Here is a 15,761-nt window from a genome sequence, read left to right as displayed (position 1 = left end):
CAGACATTCTGAGTATTTTCCAAATAAATTTATTAATGAATTATATATTTTCCAGCTGCATAATTATGATAGCTTGGTAAGTGTGAACCAGGCAGGAAAACATCTGGAAAAAATAGTAAAAATGTTGAATCTACCTGCCAACATGTTACTTTAGAAATGAGATTCGTTTCATGTTCCATGTTGGATTGAGTTGGAATATTTACGTGTTTACCTTATCATTTTGGACTGTAAAATTTTAACATCCCAACAGTTGTTGTATCCATATATGATTATTTAAAGTTTATTATGTTCCATGCAATCATTTATGTGCTTTACACATGCTAACTCATATAATGTTTCGTCACATCATCATAATACAAATTTTATTTTATAGATGAGGAAACTAAGGCATAGAAAGATTAAACAACTTACGATTATATGGCTAGTAAATAACAGAACTGGGGAATCAGACCTTGCCACCTGGATTGTCTGTGTTCATAATCACTAAGCTATATTGCCTCTTAACCTTGAAATGCAGTTTAGCTCATTCAGCCAACCTTCCATAGTTATTCACTGATAGCGTACATGTTATTGACAAAGTATTAAATATTTTAGATGGAAAGATAAATATTGCAATTATAGTCTTCAGGAAACTTTTATTCCTGATGGGCTAGTAGCAAAGTTAAAAATTAATGAAGTGTCTATTATAATGGGTATGGAAAATGTTTGATAAATAAAAGTGGCAGGGTCTAAGTTAACTCATAGAAACACTTGGAAATGATATTAGACATACTGAGGAAGGGAATTTGCCAGCCAAGGGATCCTGAGGGAATCTGTGTTTACATTAAATCCAGAAACATCAGTAGCATTACCCAGGAGAGGAAGAAGCATGCTCATGGCAAAGGAGCACCGTATAAAGCTTAGAGTCCGGCCTCGCGTGTGTCCCATGTGATGGGGCTGCACTGGGACGGTAGGACTCCCACCCCGACTGGCTTTCTTGGTAGCTGTCAGCAGCATGGTCTTAGGAGAATCATTCCTCTGATTCCTACACTCACGGGCTTTTCTGACCTATTGATTACAAGTCAACAAAACTATTGGCCATCTGTTTTTGCAACAGAACTATTTCTCTCATTCTATACAAAAGAAAGAGAAAAGGAGGTAAAAGTGACCTAAAAAATAAAAAAGCTCATGCAAATAAACAGCATTAAAACATATACCTGAAAAAGAATTTAGAATAATGATAATAAAAATGATCCAGAATTACTTTTAAAATGCTACAAAATAGGAACATTATTTTTAAAGGAATTGTCTATGAGAAACATTTTTAATTTTAACACTAACCAACAATGACAATTAATATCCTTAAAGTATTTTAAATTAAGACAGGTTTTAGTAACTCACCCCACAAGCAACTTTAAATTATATTTTAAATATAATATCAACATTAAAAGAATAAATATCAAACTAATCACCTTGTAATGTCTGTGGATTATTACTTTAGAACATTTGTTCCAAGTTAAAGTAATTATACTCATCTTGAATTGTATGTGTGTGTACTTTTCTTTTAATGATCACTTTTAGAACCAAAAAGATAGATTAAAAATGCTTACTTTTATCTAGTGCCCTATCATCACATAGGAATTCTTGGTAGTTACATTAATAAAGTAAGAGAAAAATAAAGATAATATTAGAATGTGTTCTGCCATCAGATTTCAGGAAATCATTAGAATGTTGAAGACTCTAGTTTAACAAAATCCTTTAAAAGTGGTAATTTCTCTCTTTTGTATTAGCTTATAATGTATTGGAAAATACATTAATATGTGAAGAAGAAAACAGTCATTCATCTCTTTACTGCTTACTGGTATGTTTCCTTTTAAGATATGAGGATATCTTATGATTAATTGTACAACTTTTCAGTAATTATGGTTATTGCTAAAGAACGTTTCATCAGAAACTTGAGAGAAAATTTTAAAGACATTCATCAAAATTTCCATTTGGAGTCTAGAGAAACAGTAGATATTGACTTCTCTCGAGCAGTGGATCGTGATTTATAGATTCAAAGAGAGAGTCAATATTTACCTTCAGTGAAAATGATTCTTGATGGTCAATGAAGTGTAAAGTTTACTACATTGTTTCTATCCAGAAATACCTTGAAATCTATTAAATAATGACACTGCTAAATAACATTTTTATTTTTCCATTTACAAAAATGTATGTGCACTCTAAGAAATTCTGTTATGTAGAGAATATTAAAAGTAGAAAAATTACCAATAATTTCCCATCAAAGGAAAGCAACTGTTAATATTTGGTGTATTTCATGCCATTCCATTTCTTATAAAAATATTTGGGCGTTTTATAAATTTTGATTTTAAATATGATAAAAATGAAATATGTAGCTTACATTATTCATCCCCAAAATGCATTCTTTCTTCTGCTCAAAGGATTATACACCCTCATCTATTGATGTGTGTATCGCCAACCCACTGATACTGCGTTTGTCCATGAACACTGCTTCGTCCAGTAGCATGGGGTATATACATATGACAACATCCAAGCTTTAAGTGCCATTACAGGTTTCCACCAGCCATCCGGCTGTTTTCTCTCTGTCACAAAACCAACATATGTCATTTGAGGGCTTCTCTTTTCAGTATGGATCCAGAGTTAGAAGACATAATTTTTCTTCTTTTTGAAGAACACTGTATCTATTTTAGTTTACTTACATGTAATACTAATTCTTGAAGAACATTTTTCTTTTAAATACTTAATATTTTCTCCCAGGCATTTGATGTTTCTTCACATATTTTATGTTTTTTTATTTTTCAGAAGAAAAATTTTGTAGTTTTCTGCTTATGTGTTACGTATATATTCCTCTTTCAGAAATGTCTCGGCCTTCTATACTATGTTACTATGGTAAATGAGTTTTATTTTTAATTAATTTTTATTAATTAGTGGTAAAAATTTCCTCTTACAAGTGTTTTCATTGTTATTGTTAATAAGCTTCAGAATTCTTTTTTTTTTTTTTTTCATTGCTCACCTCTGAAGCAAGTGCTCTATGCAGGCCTGATGTTGAGATTCAAAGATTGAACTCAACTATTTCATGGATATTAAGGATATTTCTAACTGCAGGTCTTTATATATGGGAATTCCAGCTGAAATATACCATATTTAGAAAACATCAAGAATAATTTTCTTCAAACTACACCCTATAGGAAGCCCAACTAGCCAAGAGAAAAGCGAGTCAGGAGTGAGGGAAACTGGTGCTCAGTGAAACAGGCCGGAGAGACGGAGAAAAATACCATGTGCTATCACCTACATGTGGAATCTAAAAAAATAAAATCTAAAATACAATAGCAAAAGAGTTGAAAGATAAAAAATTAGAAGACATTCTTTCTTGAGCAACAGCAATGGATAATTCTTATTGCAGTGGATACTGCTAGTGCTTGTTAAAGACTTCGCTGCCAAGACCTTTTGTAATATGGCCAATCAGACCCCACGTTTGATTTTTTAGGCACCAGTTGCAAAGCTTCTGGTCAGCTATGACTTTGGTGTAGATTCTTGAATATTTCTGAATTCAGGATGGCAGAGCACATTCTTCACCTCTCAAATACAATTTCAATGATATGACCTAAACCCTTCATGGCATCCTTTTTAACTTCACAACTTCCAGCCTTCCCAATAAGTTTGTGAGTGCCTGACCTCCTCTAGAAACTTATTTTGTGCTTGAAATACCAAAAACAATTTCTATTTTCCTAAACTGAACAATGTCTGACACAAGTCTTTTCTAACATGAATCCTTATTGAGTGCTAACTCTGAGCAGGCATTGCTCTAAATGCATTATATATATACACATATAAACATATTTAATTTCAATTGATTTTAATTTTCTTAATATAGCTTTCTCACATTCACGCAAATCTGCTGCCCAAATGTAGTTGTTGCACAAGTCTCAAGGCACATTTGCCTCATTTCACTGTTTCTATTAGGTTGCAAGTTAAAGCCAATTAATGTTTGTAATATTTTACTACTCCTTAAGTTGCAAATTTGGAGAAGGAAATGGCAACCCACTCCAGTACTCTTGCCTGGAGAATCCCAGGGATGGGGGAACCTGGTGGGCTACTGTCTATGGGGTCACACAGAGTCGGACATGACTGAAGTGACTTAGCATCAGCAGTAGCAAGTTGCAAATTAGATGATCCATAAATTCCTTTATTTTACAGAGTTAGTCTGTGACTTCACAATTCCTTATTAGACAGTGAGGATTACTACAACATGCCCAGTTGTGATTTATCCCCAAGTAAATGACTAAGAACTGGTTTGTTTTTCAAACAATCAAGACACTGTTTGGAGAAAAAGGCATGAATGGAGTAGTGTTAAGAATATTTTTCTCAGTTATATCTTATTGTTTCTTTATACCAAGTGTGAAGGGTTTGAAAGTTAAGAACCACACTGGAGATTATTTCTAATACATTTGTATATAACTATTCTAAATGAACTCTCTATTCGAATTATGGCTTTATTCCATGGTATGGTTCAATCACTCTCAATATTTTCATTATTAAGTGTTTAAGTAAAGAAAAATTTCAGGAGATTTATGCATAGGCATCTGGATGTGGTAATAACCAATGAATAACTGATTTGTAGACTAGTATGGACTAGATATCTAAGCCATACTCTATATGGACCAGGGTACCAAGCAAATTCCTGTTGGGTATGTCGCATGTTGCCTATATGTATATTAGTGGCATGGTTACAAGATTTGTAATATCTTTGATAAACTTCAGAATCATTAGTTATATGAAGAAGAGGTTCATAGCATTACAACATTTACAGTTATACTCTAATGGATTCTTATATTAAGTAATTGAGAATAATAAGTTTATTATCACTGAAGTGCATTAGAGACAGGCTTCCAGATATGCCAAAAGTTTACAGTCCCAATTTGTTATTTTTTATAGACAGAACTATTACTATATATAATCCATTAATAAAGCTGCCAGAAGATGCTTGTTATGTAAAGAATATACTACACTCTAGAGATAAGTGGCATTAATGTTACTTAGAAACTAACTGAAGGTTCAATCTACTCTTGGGAACATTTAGGATTCTGTCACATAAGTGCTAGATAGTATCTACACTTAAACTGATTTTCTATATCATAGAAAGTAAAAAGGTAATTATCAAAATGGATGTAAATGAAGCATGCATTTTAGAAAATAGTTGAGCCAATTACTCTCAGAGGATATATAAAGGTTGGAAAATCTTTCACCCAATTTACTCATCCACTCAAATTTTATTTCTACAAGCAAGCAGAGATTATTTCATAAATATTTATTTCTTAGATTCATAACATCTAGACAGCTCAACCTGCAGAAAACTGTTTGAGACAAAAATTATTTAACAGCTAATGAAAGACCATTCTTAAAACATATTTCTTCTACAGAAGTAAACTTTGGAAAAAATCACTGGTGCCATCTTAGGAGACACTGTTACAGCAGCAGATGAAGTATGCTTATTCACATTATCACAGGGCAGGACTGTAACTGAACCAAACTGTCAGACTCCCTGGAGAAAGGCAACAGTACTCGTCTTTATTTTTATTAAAATAAGTAAATTGAATGTCTAATTACCTAGGGGCCACAGGAACATGATCATTTTACATCTGGCATTTGCATTCCTCTTTTATAGCCTCTATTTGGTTCCTCATAGTGAAAAACTTCTTTCTTATATAGGAGTAACACACACAAAAAAGAAAGATTAACATTTTTTCTCTCTATTTGCCGTCTCTTCTTTCTTTTTACCCTTTTATAGTGTTATTACCATTGCCAACATCATCATCATTGTAAGCTAATAAGCAAAATGTGAATAAATGGATGGTTGAACATTAAAATGATGATAACAGGGAAAAAAGTGAAAATGATAAAGTAATACTACTGTGCATTTGAGTATTTTAGGGAGGAGTTATTATATCCATTTCTGTTTATAACATCCTTATGGAATAGGAGAGATTATGCAACTCATCCACAGTAAGAGATTAATGTAGCAGTATTTAAACATATGTATGACTTTAGTATCTTATAACCACAGATTCAGATCTCAGCTATGTTAATTTCTTTCTTGGTGATAGTTGGTGAGTTAGTTAATCTCTATTCTGTACAAGGTTTTACATACCAGTTCACTTGATTTAAAGTCTAAGCTTTCCACTGACCTAGAGTTTTTTCCTTAATTAAATAATATGTGTTTGAAGTTCTTAGAAAGGAAAAGAGACTTTTGTGTATGTGTGTGGTGGTGAGAGTGTTATGAACAAAGAAAGAATGGCAGAGATAACTATTCTTTTACTCATGGCACTCGGTTAAAGCGTGTTTACAGGTCTCAGCATTTTTTCCCAAGTGGTGGGTGTGTCCTGTGACGTGCGTCAGGTCGGTGGCTCCTCCTAAAGCGTGACTGAGAAGTGCTGGATGGTGCTGTGGAATGATGATTAATAGTACGGGTTCTACATTCACATTTCCTGGATTTAGAACCTGAGTGTACTGCTTACAAGCTCTTTGTCCTGGAGTAAACTACTTAATCTGTCTGTATCTTAGCTAATTCATCTGTAAAATGATTATAATAATAATGTTTAACAGTCCAGGGTCAGTGTGAGTTTTAGATTAGTAGATATAGGAGAAGTCTTCAAAACCCTCTTGTGCAAAGAAAATGCTTGTTACACGCTATTTTCATTATTGCCAAATCTTTCCCAGAAAGCGATGGAGGTGTGGTGGTGTCCTAAAAGCATCCTCTAATTGTTAACATCTTTCATCAGATCAAACTGCCTGAGAATGTGCCAGATGTCAAACTTTGTAGTTCTCTTTCCCTCCCCCATTGTCTGTAGTCCAGCTCAGCAGGCTTTTAATGAGGATTCCTCAGATTGTTGGGTAGTGGGTGTGGTTGATTAGTACCCTAAGAACTAGGCAGAAGAGTGTGAACATAGTTTCTATTAACTCAAATAATTTATCTGACTTGCTTTCTGGTGTGAAAAGATGTCCCAAGCTCATGATATATTAATATATCTCCAAATCAAGACTTAATTGTTTCCTGTAAATATATAATAGACAGTATATATTAAGAGCTACACATATTTCATGAGACTTATATTACTAATTCCTGATAGTTAGAATTCAAATTTAGTCCTAAAGGACATTTACTTAACCTTGTTAATCTTACATCTGTTCCTCTGTACTTCCACATAGAACATCTTAGTTCTCAATATTATTAGTCATTTGCATTATTCCACAATATCCATAACACTCTCAAAATGATATTTGCAACACTAACACCAAAGCAGATAATTTCTTTTCAATTTTTTTGTCTCTAGATTATGTTCTTGGTGGTACTTTTGCCTGCACATCTTTGAGATATATTTCTAAAAGTGAGAGCAAAGAGTAAAAGCCTCTGTAATTTTGATAGACAATGTGACATTTTTGTGCAAATTTTGTACTCCCTTTGGTGATGTATTAATGTCTATATTTTCACTGGTGTGTCACCAGAGTATGTTTTCAAAGTTTTAATATTTGCCAAACTAATAGGTGAGAAATGGTATCATAGTGCAGCTTTGATTTACATTCTTTTTGTTATGAATGAGACCTAGGAGCTTATCTGTGGTTAAGAACCATATGTATTTATTTTTTTTAGCGAAAGGTATTTTCATAGATCTAGCCTCCTCAACACGTTAAAACTTTACAACATTGAAAATATATGATACATATTTTAACACAAGCTTCTTTCATGCTATTGATGTTTTTATCCACATAGCTCCACTAATGTACTGCACAACCCTCCCGGCAGCTCTCCACCTTCATGCTCTTTTGCCGAGGGGTTAAAGCAGGACTTAACATACTGTCAAGTTAAGAAGGAGAAACGGGTCACGTGCAGCTGGCTTCTCCCTAACTCTCTTCCCCTGAACCTGTTGCAGAGTAGATGAGCTCTCCATTTTACCTCCTGTAAGTCTAGTGGTTAAGACTGTGAGCGTAGAGTGGAGAGCTAGCAGGAAGCTGCCCTACGGCCGGGAGCTCAGTTCAGCGCTCCGTGATGACCTGGGGGCGGGATGGGGGGTGAGAGAGCTGTGCTAAAGGGGGAGACACACACATGTGTCTATGTACATACATACACGCACACACACACACATAGAGCCCACCCCAGGATCCCTGCCCGGGAAAACCCACGGACGAAAGAGCCTGCTGGCTACAGTCCGTGGGATCTCAAAGAGCCAGACACGACTTAGTGACAAAACAGAAACAACACAGCCGATCCACTTTGTTGTCTGGCAAAAACCAGTACACCACTGTAAAGTACTTACATGCCAGTTAGAAAAAGCCCTTCTATAGCCTGCGGCTAGGCATGGATGTTTGTCCAATTTTGCTATTCAGCAAGTTGGAGCCCGTTGTTGCTTACAAATATAATGAGGATATCTTTGTTCCTGAGAAACATGTGCTACAGTGTTTGGAATAAAAGGCCATGAACTTTGCGACATAAATGGCTCCACAAAACAGGCACACACACACACACACACACACACGCACAATACTACTACTTACTGTTATATTTGTATTACTTTTATCAGAGATAGAAAGCAAAGAAGATAAAGTAATCACAATGAGTGAAAGATATTTGGAAGCTCATTGCATTATTGTTGCAACTCTGCTGTACCTGTATAGCTTTCAAATTAAGAAACATTGGTCATAAAATAAAAATACCTATAGAAAAGAAAAATAAAAGTCACTAAGAGATAAGAGAAGATAAATGATAAATAGGCCAGTATGTTTTATATATGAAAGCATCACTAACAGAAGTCACTGCATAAATCTTAGAATGATAAAATATTATATTTTATGAGAATTTTAATAAGTATCATAAATGATAGACATATATTGCTTTTCTTATAATTAATAAACAGAATATATTAATCTTGTGGTGAGATTATCATTTAGAATGAACAGGCAGCAATCAGTTAAAAGTGCTTATTTTTAAAAAATCCCCCCCCTTTTATTTCCTATTGAAGATAATACTGATGTCTCTGTTTTCAGTCTCTGATATTTCTTTAATTTTGTTTCAAATTCATTCAAGGTCAGACAGGGGAGACAAATGCTGTTGTTTCATAGTCAAGCTCTATGGATACAACTTTATCACTGCTTTCAAAGAGATGAGATGTTTTGACTCCATGATTTATGACCTAAATGACTTTTATTTGATGATATACAATTGTAACTGGGACTCTGACAGTTGGGCTTTCTCTGTTATAGAAATGTTAGAAAGTAACAACTATGCACAATTTGTTTTCTTCTCTTGTTGTATCTTATATAAACTATCTTTTGGGATGCAATAAGAAAAGCCAGTGTGTATCAAGACCTAGGAACATAGTTGCAGCTTATCAAACAGAAAATTGTCATAAATGAAAGAATGATGGGTATATGACAAATGTCTGTGAATCTTGACCTATAAACAACATATGTTTAAGGGTTTTATTTGTTTAATAGTACATTATGGAAAGATTTTCACATTTTTCTTATTATTTCACTTGTAAATGGATGTGGTATTTTAAAGAATGAAATATTTTGTGCAACATTTAATTTCACAGTAAGCCAAAAAGTGCAAGGTTCATTCTAGCCCCAGTATCTATGTTACTTTGTTTTGTAACCTTTACCCCTCTTGGTTGGTTTCTTTGGAACAATCCCTTTTGAGCTAATCCCAAGCTAGCAGCCTTCCCATACACTAATCAGGTTTCAGTACCAGTACCTTTGCCCTCCTTCAGTGGAAATACAGTACCTTCCAATGTAACTGCCTTTAATCTGCACTCAAGCCAAATCAGCTTCAGCCACAGTCCTAGCCTCAGGCTCTCACGTGTGAGTCAGTTACAAGGCCCCCTGAACCTCAGCCTTCAGGGGACTCCTGTCATGAATGTCTTTGAACAATCACCTTTAAGCCCCTCTCATTCATCCTAGAGACGAGAACACTGCCTCCCACTTCAGATTACACATCACTCTGGCAACTTGCTGCAAAGGAGTTCTCTCCTGAACTGTTTCTGCCTCCTCTCTTACAGTCTACTACAGAGGATAAAGTTAAGGGCAGAAAAACCAGTGTATATCTCTTAGCAGATAATCCAGCATCCCAAACATCTTCTTGGCACCCGTTGTGTTCTTCACGTCCTCTGTACGCACAGCTGGAACTCCCATCAGAGTCTAGTTTATCATACTGTTATGTTTATGTCTACTTTCCAAACTCAGTTTCTAGGTTTATGAACTTTAATTAATATAAGCAATTTCCAGAAAGTGTAATTTTGCTGTGTAGACAAGGTGTGTATTTGGGGGTGCTCTCTTAGAGAACATAGAATCAAGGGGAGAAGCAATCTTGGATTTTACTAGATGTAAAATAGGAGGCTAAAAAAAATACCAAAACTTAAAGAAACCGAACAACTAAAGGCTAAAAAAAAGGAGATGTTTAAAAATAATCCAGATGGAAATGTGTTAAAGTCTGCTATAAAAGGTTTAAAATAACAGGTTGTGTTATTTTAAACACTGAATACACATGATTGTCATTTAGTAATGTACTTCAGGAAATCAGACTAAAAGTCAGATGCTTGTTGATTCTTAGTAATCAGTTAACCTCACAAGGTCTGATGCTTCAGCTACAAAATAAGTAAGTGGAATAAATGGCAACTGCAATCACATACAATTGAGACATTATAAAGTTTCTAGTATTTTATAATATATTTTGTGCTCATGTTATCATTTTGAGTTTAGCTAGGTAACTTTCTTTCATTCAGTCTAAAAGCATTTTTGAATTTTCATTATGAGCTGGGCCCTCTTCTATGAATTTTGAAAGATTTAAGGTGGACATATCAAATAGACAATCTAAACACATCTAATATAGTTGTCAAGTCATATTCGACTCTTTGCGACGCCAAGGACTTCAGCACACAAGGCTTCCCTGTCCTCCACGATCTCCCAGAGTTGGCTCAAGTTCACGTCCATTGAGTCAGTGATGCTGTCTAACCATCTCATCCTTGCCTCCCTCTTCTTTTGTCTTCAGTCTTTCCCAGCATCGGGTTTCCCTGGTGGCTCAGCGGGTAAAGAATCCGCCTGCAATGTGGGTAACCTGGGTTCGATCCCTGGGATGTGAAGATACTCTGGAGAAGGGAACGGCTACCCACACCAGTATTCTGGCCTGGAAAATTCCATGGGCTGGATAGCCCATAGGGTCGCAAAGAGTTGGACACCATTGAACGACTTTCACTTCACTTTTCTAGCATCAGGGTCTTTTCCAATGAGTCGGATCTTCACACGACCTGTGACCAAACTATTGGACATGTCTAATAGGTAGTAAATAAATAAAGACAATAGAATAAAGTTCTAATGAGGTAGAAAGTTCTGAAGCTGTTGAAAAATGTAAAGTATGATAAAGGGGTTCAGGAGCGGAAGCAAGTGAGAAGGTTATGGTTTAAATAGGATTGTCAGAGTCGCTTCCTTCAGAAAGTGACACTTGAGCAGACTTCAAACAGATAATTAAATACTGAAAGGTGGTAAGAGGCAAAGAGCTTTCTGGACTAAAGTCATCCTTTCTAGTTCAAAGACTGGAGGCAAGCAACCCTAGCCCATCCTTATAGAATAATAAGATGTCTGCATGGGGGAGCCTGAGGAAGTGAGGGGGACAGAAATCATAGAAAAAGTAGAGAGAGAAGGGTGGGAACAGAAGCAATAGAGTATTGAAGTGAAGCAAAATGTAAAGATCTACAGTCTTGTGGGAGGTAAGAGCAGAAGATATACAGTTCTGAAAATGCCCCAAAACCTTACTTTTGGCCCTGTTCAGGGTCATTTCCTTTCTCAAGGAACAAGTACATTCAGAAAATAAGAAGCAGAGGTCGTGTGTCTGATAGCTGTTTCTACTCAGCCCAGTTTGTCCTGCAGAAGCTGAAGCATGGGAGAGAGGTGAAGAATAAAATACTTGCAGGAAGAACAAATGCAAATTAAGACTATCAAAACATCAAAACATTTGGAATACTGCCCATCTCTCTTCTTTATTGGAATAACTGTCTCCGCTTCTTATAATACTTTAGAGAAATTAATTTTTCAAAATTATAAGTATTGATAAATTATCAACTACTGATAATTACAAATTTAATGATTTTAATGTGCTTCAATGACAATCATTTATACAACTGATCCAAGAATACTAGTATGACACTTTACCTGCTAATCTATCCAAGTATCAGACAATGTTTAAATCCTATTGGATTACTAGTTCTGATATGTTATTGACATAATTTTTTAGAGGATTTCTTAAAGATTAAGGTAAATTTCTTTCCAGAAGTCAGCCGGGGCATGTTACTTACAAGTTGCATCTTGTTCTTTAGGATAAATGTGCATTTGGAAAACACAAAGAATACTAGTATATATCATTGCCGGGATATGGAAGTGAGGATGAGGAATGTGTCTTGTTCCATTTAGGGGAAAAAGAACACTTAAAGTAGTTTCTTATTCCTCACAGTTTTCTAGGATCATTTCAAGGGTATTCTTGTTCTTTCTCTTTGAAGAAAATATTATTATACTTTTCAGCTAGACAATAAATATAAAGCTTTGTTTAAAAGCAATGTTTTGTTCCACTTTGGTAAAAACGAATAGAGAAATACAACAAATAAAGTAATGAAGTTAATCACTATATACAATGTGATGGGTCTCTTTTGTAGACGTAGTAACTGAAGTAGAGTACAATTTTAATCTCTATAAAGAAAGCTGAGTGCTGAAGAATTGATGCTTTTGAACTGTGGTGTTGGAGAAGACTCTTTAGAGTCCCTTGGACTGCAAGGAGATCCAACCAGTCAATCCTAAAGGAAATCAGTCCTGAATATTCATTAGAAGGACTGACACTGAAGTTGAAACTCCAATATTTTGGCCACCTGATACAAAGAACTGACTCACTGGAAAAGACCCTGATGCTGGGAAAGACTGACGGCGGGAGGAGAAGGGGACAGCAGAGGATGGATGGTTGGATGGCATCACTGACTCAATGGACATGAGTTTGAGCACTCTTCAGGAGTTGGTGATGGACAGGGAGGCCTAGCGTGCTGCGGTTCATGGGGTCGCAAAGAGTCAGACACGACTGAGCAAGTGAACTGAACTGACTGGCTGGTATGAAGTGGCTGTGGAATAAGAATATATATCTGGTGTCGGAATCAAGGGAAATTTCTTTCCTTCCTTTATCACAAGCAACCTCTGACAATTTAAGATTATTTGAAATATTTTAAGCATTTGCTCACAATGCACAAAAGCCAAGAGTGTTTATTTGTCTCAGAAGAATTTTGTGGTAATGTAGAATTTTCAAGTCAACTTGAAAATAAAATTTTAAGAAAATATATTTCATTTATATCTGTTTTCATCCTATGTTAAATGATAAATGTCTATAGTAAAAAGTTACATAAAATATGATGTATCTAAGTTTGATATAATATTTTAACAATAAAATTTAATGAAAAGCTGACTTAACGCTTTCATTATCCTATCTAAATTATAACTTCCTCTGATGCAGACACATCTTTTAGTTAGAGAAAAAAACATTTTCCATTTAAAATTTATTATTAATGTCCAAAGCATATCTATTACTTTTACTGTGCCTTTCTGACAAATTTTAAAGCTCTGAATTATTTATGTGTGTCTGAATAAGAAGCTTTTGTTAACTTCATAGCATGGTCTAATGCATGTACAGAAACCAGCCAATTAATAAAGAGGGTACCAGAGGCAAAGGCTCTTGAATTCTGGGCAGTGCTGTACTGAGCAAGAACAAGGCATTTATCATACTGTCTTACAGACTTCCTGTTAATCTAAATGTGTCTGGATTAAAGTTGCCAGTAATTTATTTCATCATTTCATCACTTGTGAGGTTTGCAGCATTAGTATTTAATCATTTTAAATACATAATTATTATCATTTGCTCCATGCTTTCTCATGGGTCCTCTGAAGGATAGTGAGGTATTACAATCATATTTTTGAAAACTATTTCTTCTCCCAGTCTTTCACACTGATGAATACACTAGGGATGCAGGGTGAGAGTACATGAAAGGGGAGAAGATCAATTCTGTCCATAAACATTTAGGATGAATGCTTCTGTTTTAGTAATATATGAAATTAACTTCATTTCACGTTATACTTCCATTTCCTTTGTAGATTTACACCTTTTCTGGTTGTGTCTGCAAGCAATGCTGAGCACCTGCTTGCATATATCAGTGCAAACCATGCTTCTTTTTTCCCCAGTTACAATCCATGGAACAATTTTTAAAATATTGGTAAAGATTTACCTTTTAGAACAGCTCTGTAGCTAAGATGGGTACATTGCTAAATCACTAAATAATATTATTAAATATTGCATTAGTTATACAGATAATACACTATCTTGAAATACTGGTTTAATATACTTATGAAAGAAAAAACATTGCCCACTTCTACCCTATGTTAAATATTCATGTTTTCTTACCTGGAAGCCAGTCATCTCCACATGCATTAGCAACCTTAGTAAACAGACTCTAAGGTTCTAATCCTTTGTTAAATTGATGCCCTGATATCAATCGGTTTTATTTTTACTTTTTAGAAACATATATGTATAAAATTCCTATGGATATTAGCAGATTAAACAATACCCTAAAAATTATTTCAGTTCATTGGAAGGACTGATGTTGAAGCTGAAACTCCAATACTTTGGCCACCTCATGTGAAGAGTTGACTCACTGGAAAAGACCCTGATGCTGGGAGGGATTGGGGGCAGGAGGAGAAGGGGACGACAGAGGATGAGACGGCTGGATGGCATCACCGACTCAATGGACATGGAACTCCGGGAGTTGGTGATGGACAGGGAGGCCTGGTGTGCTGTGGTTCATGGGATCGCAAAGAGTCGGACATGACAGAGTGACTGAACTGAACTGAAAAATTATTTCAGTAACAACCGCTTATTAGTTTTCTCGGCATATTTAACCATATTTACATTTTATGTTTTTATAGATTAAAGCTTTATAGTGTATTCCTTAGAATGTCTTTTTCATATTAATTTCTCTGACTCATTTTAGGAGAGAATTTAACTGTGGTTCATGTTCCTTTGGGCTTCCTGGTAGCTCAGACTGTAAAGAATCTGCCTGTAATGTAGGAGACCTGGGTTCGATCCTTGGGTCTGGAAGGTTCCCTGGAGAAGGGAATGACTGGCTACTCACTCCAGTATTCTTGCCTGGCGTGGGTGGCCATTCCCACTGGACAGAGGAGAATCCCATGGACAGAAGAGCCTGGCGGGCAGCAGTTCATGGAGTCACATAGAGTCAGACACGACTGAGATGCTAGCACTTTCACTTTCTGTTTTCCTTTAGGGAGATGCTATATTCTTATTTGCACAGGAAGGGAGAATGAGAAAACTAACCAAGTAACTTAGTTTAGTGTAAAAGGAGCTTTTTAACCTAAAATAAATTAGATGAGCTCTGGTGTGGAGTAGAAGGCTTCAGTTCACCATTTGCTTCCAAACTGAGAATGTCCACTGTAAGTAATTCACTTCCCAAACTTAACTTCCGTGTTGCAGTCCCTTTGTTTTCTGAATGAAAGGAAAGGGAGAAAATTAAAGATGAATTCCTTATATATCTGCATTGTAAAGGTGGGTGTTCCTGAAGGTTAAAATGAAAAAAATAAAACAAAACAAAAAACCCAGAATGTGTCTTTCATATGTCTGTTATAAAAAATATCTGTATTTTTGAGAATTTCCCCCGAGTATCTGGCTTCATTCA

This window comes from Cervus elaphus, chromosome 3, assembly GCF_910594005.1.
Source record: "Cervus elaphus chromosome 3, mCerEla1.1, whole genome shotgun sequence".
Classification (NCBI taxonomy): Eukaryota; Metazoa; Chordata; class Mammalia; order Artiodactyla; family Cervidae; genus Cervus; species Cervus elaphus.
Note: the sequence above shows the minus strand (reverse complement) of the source record.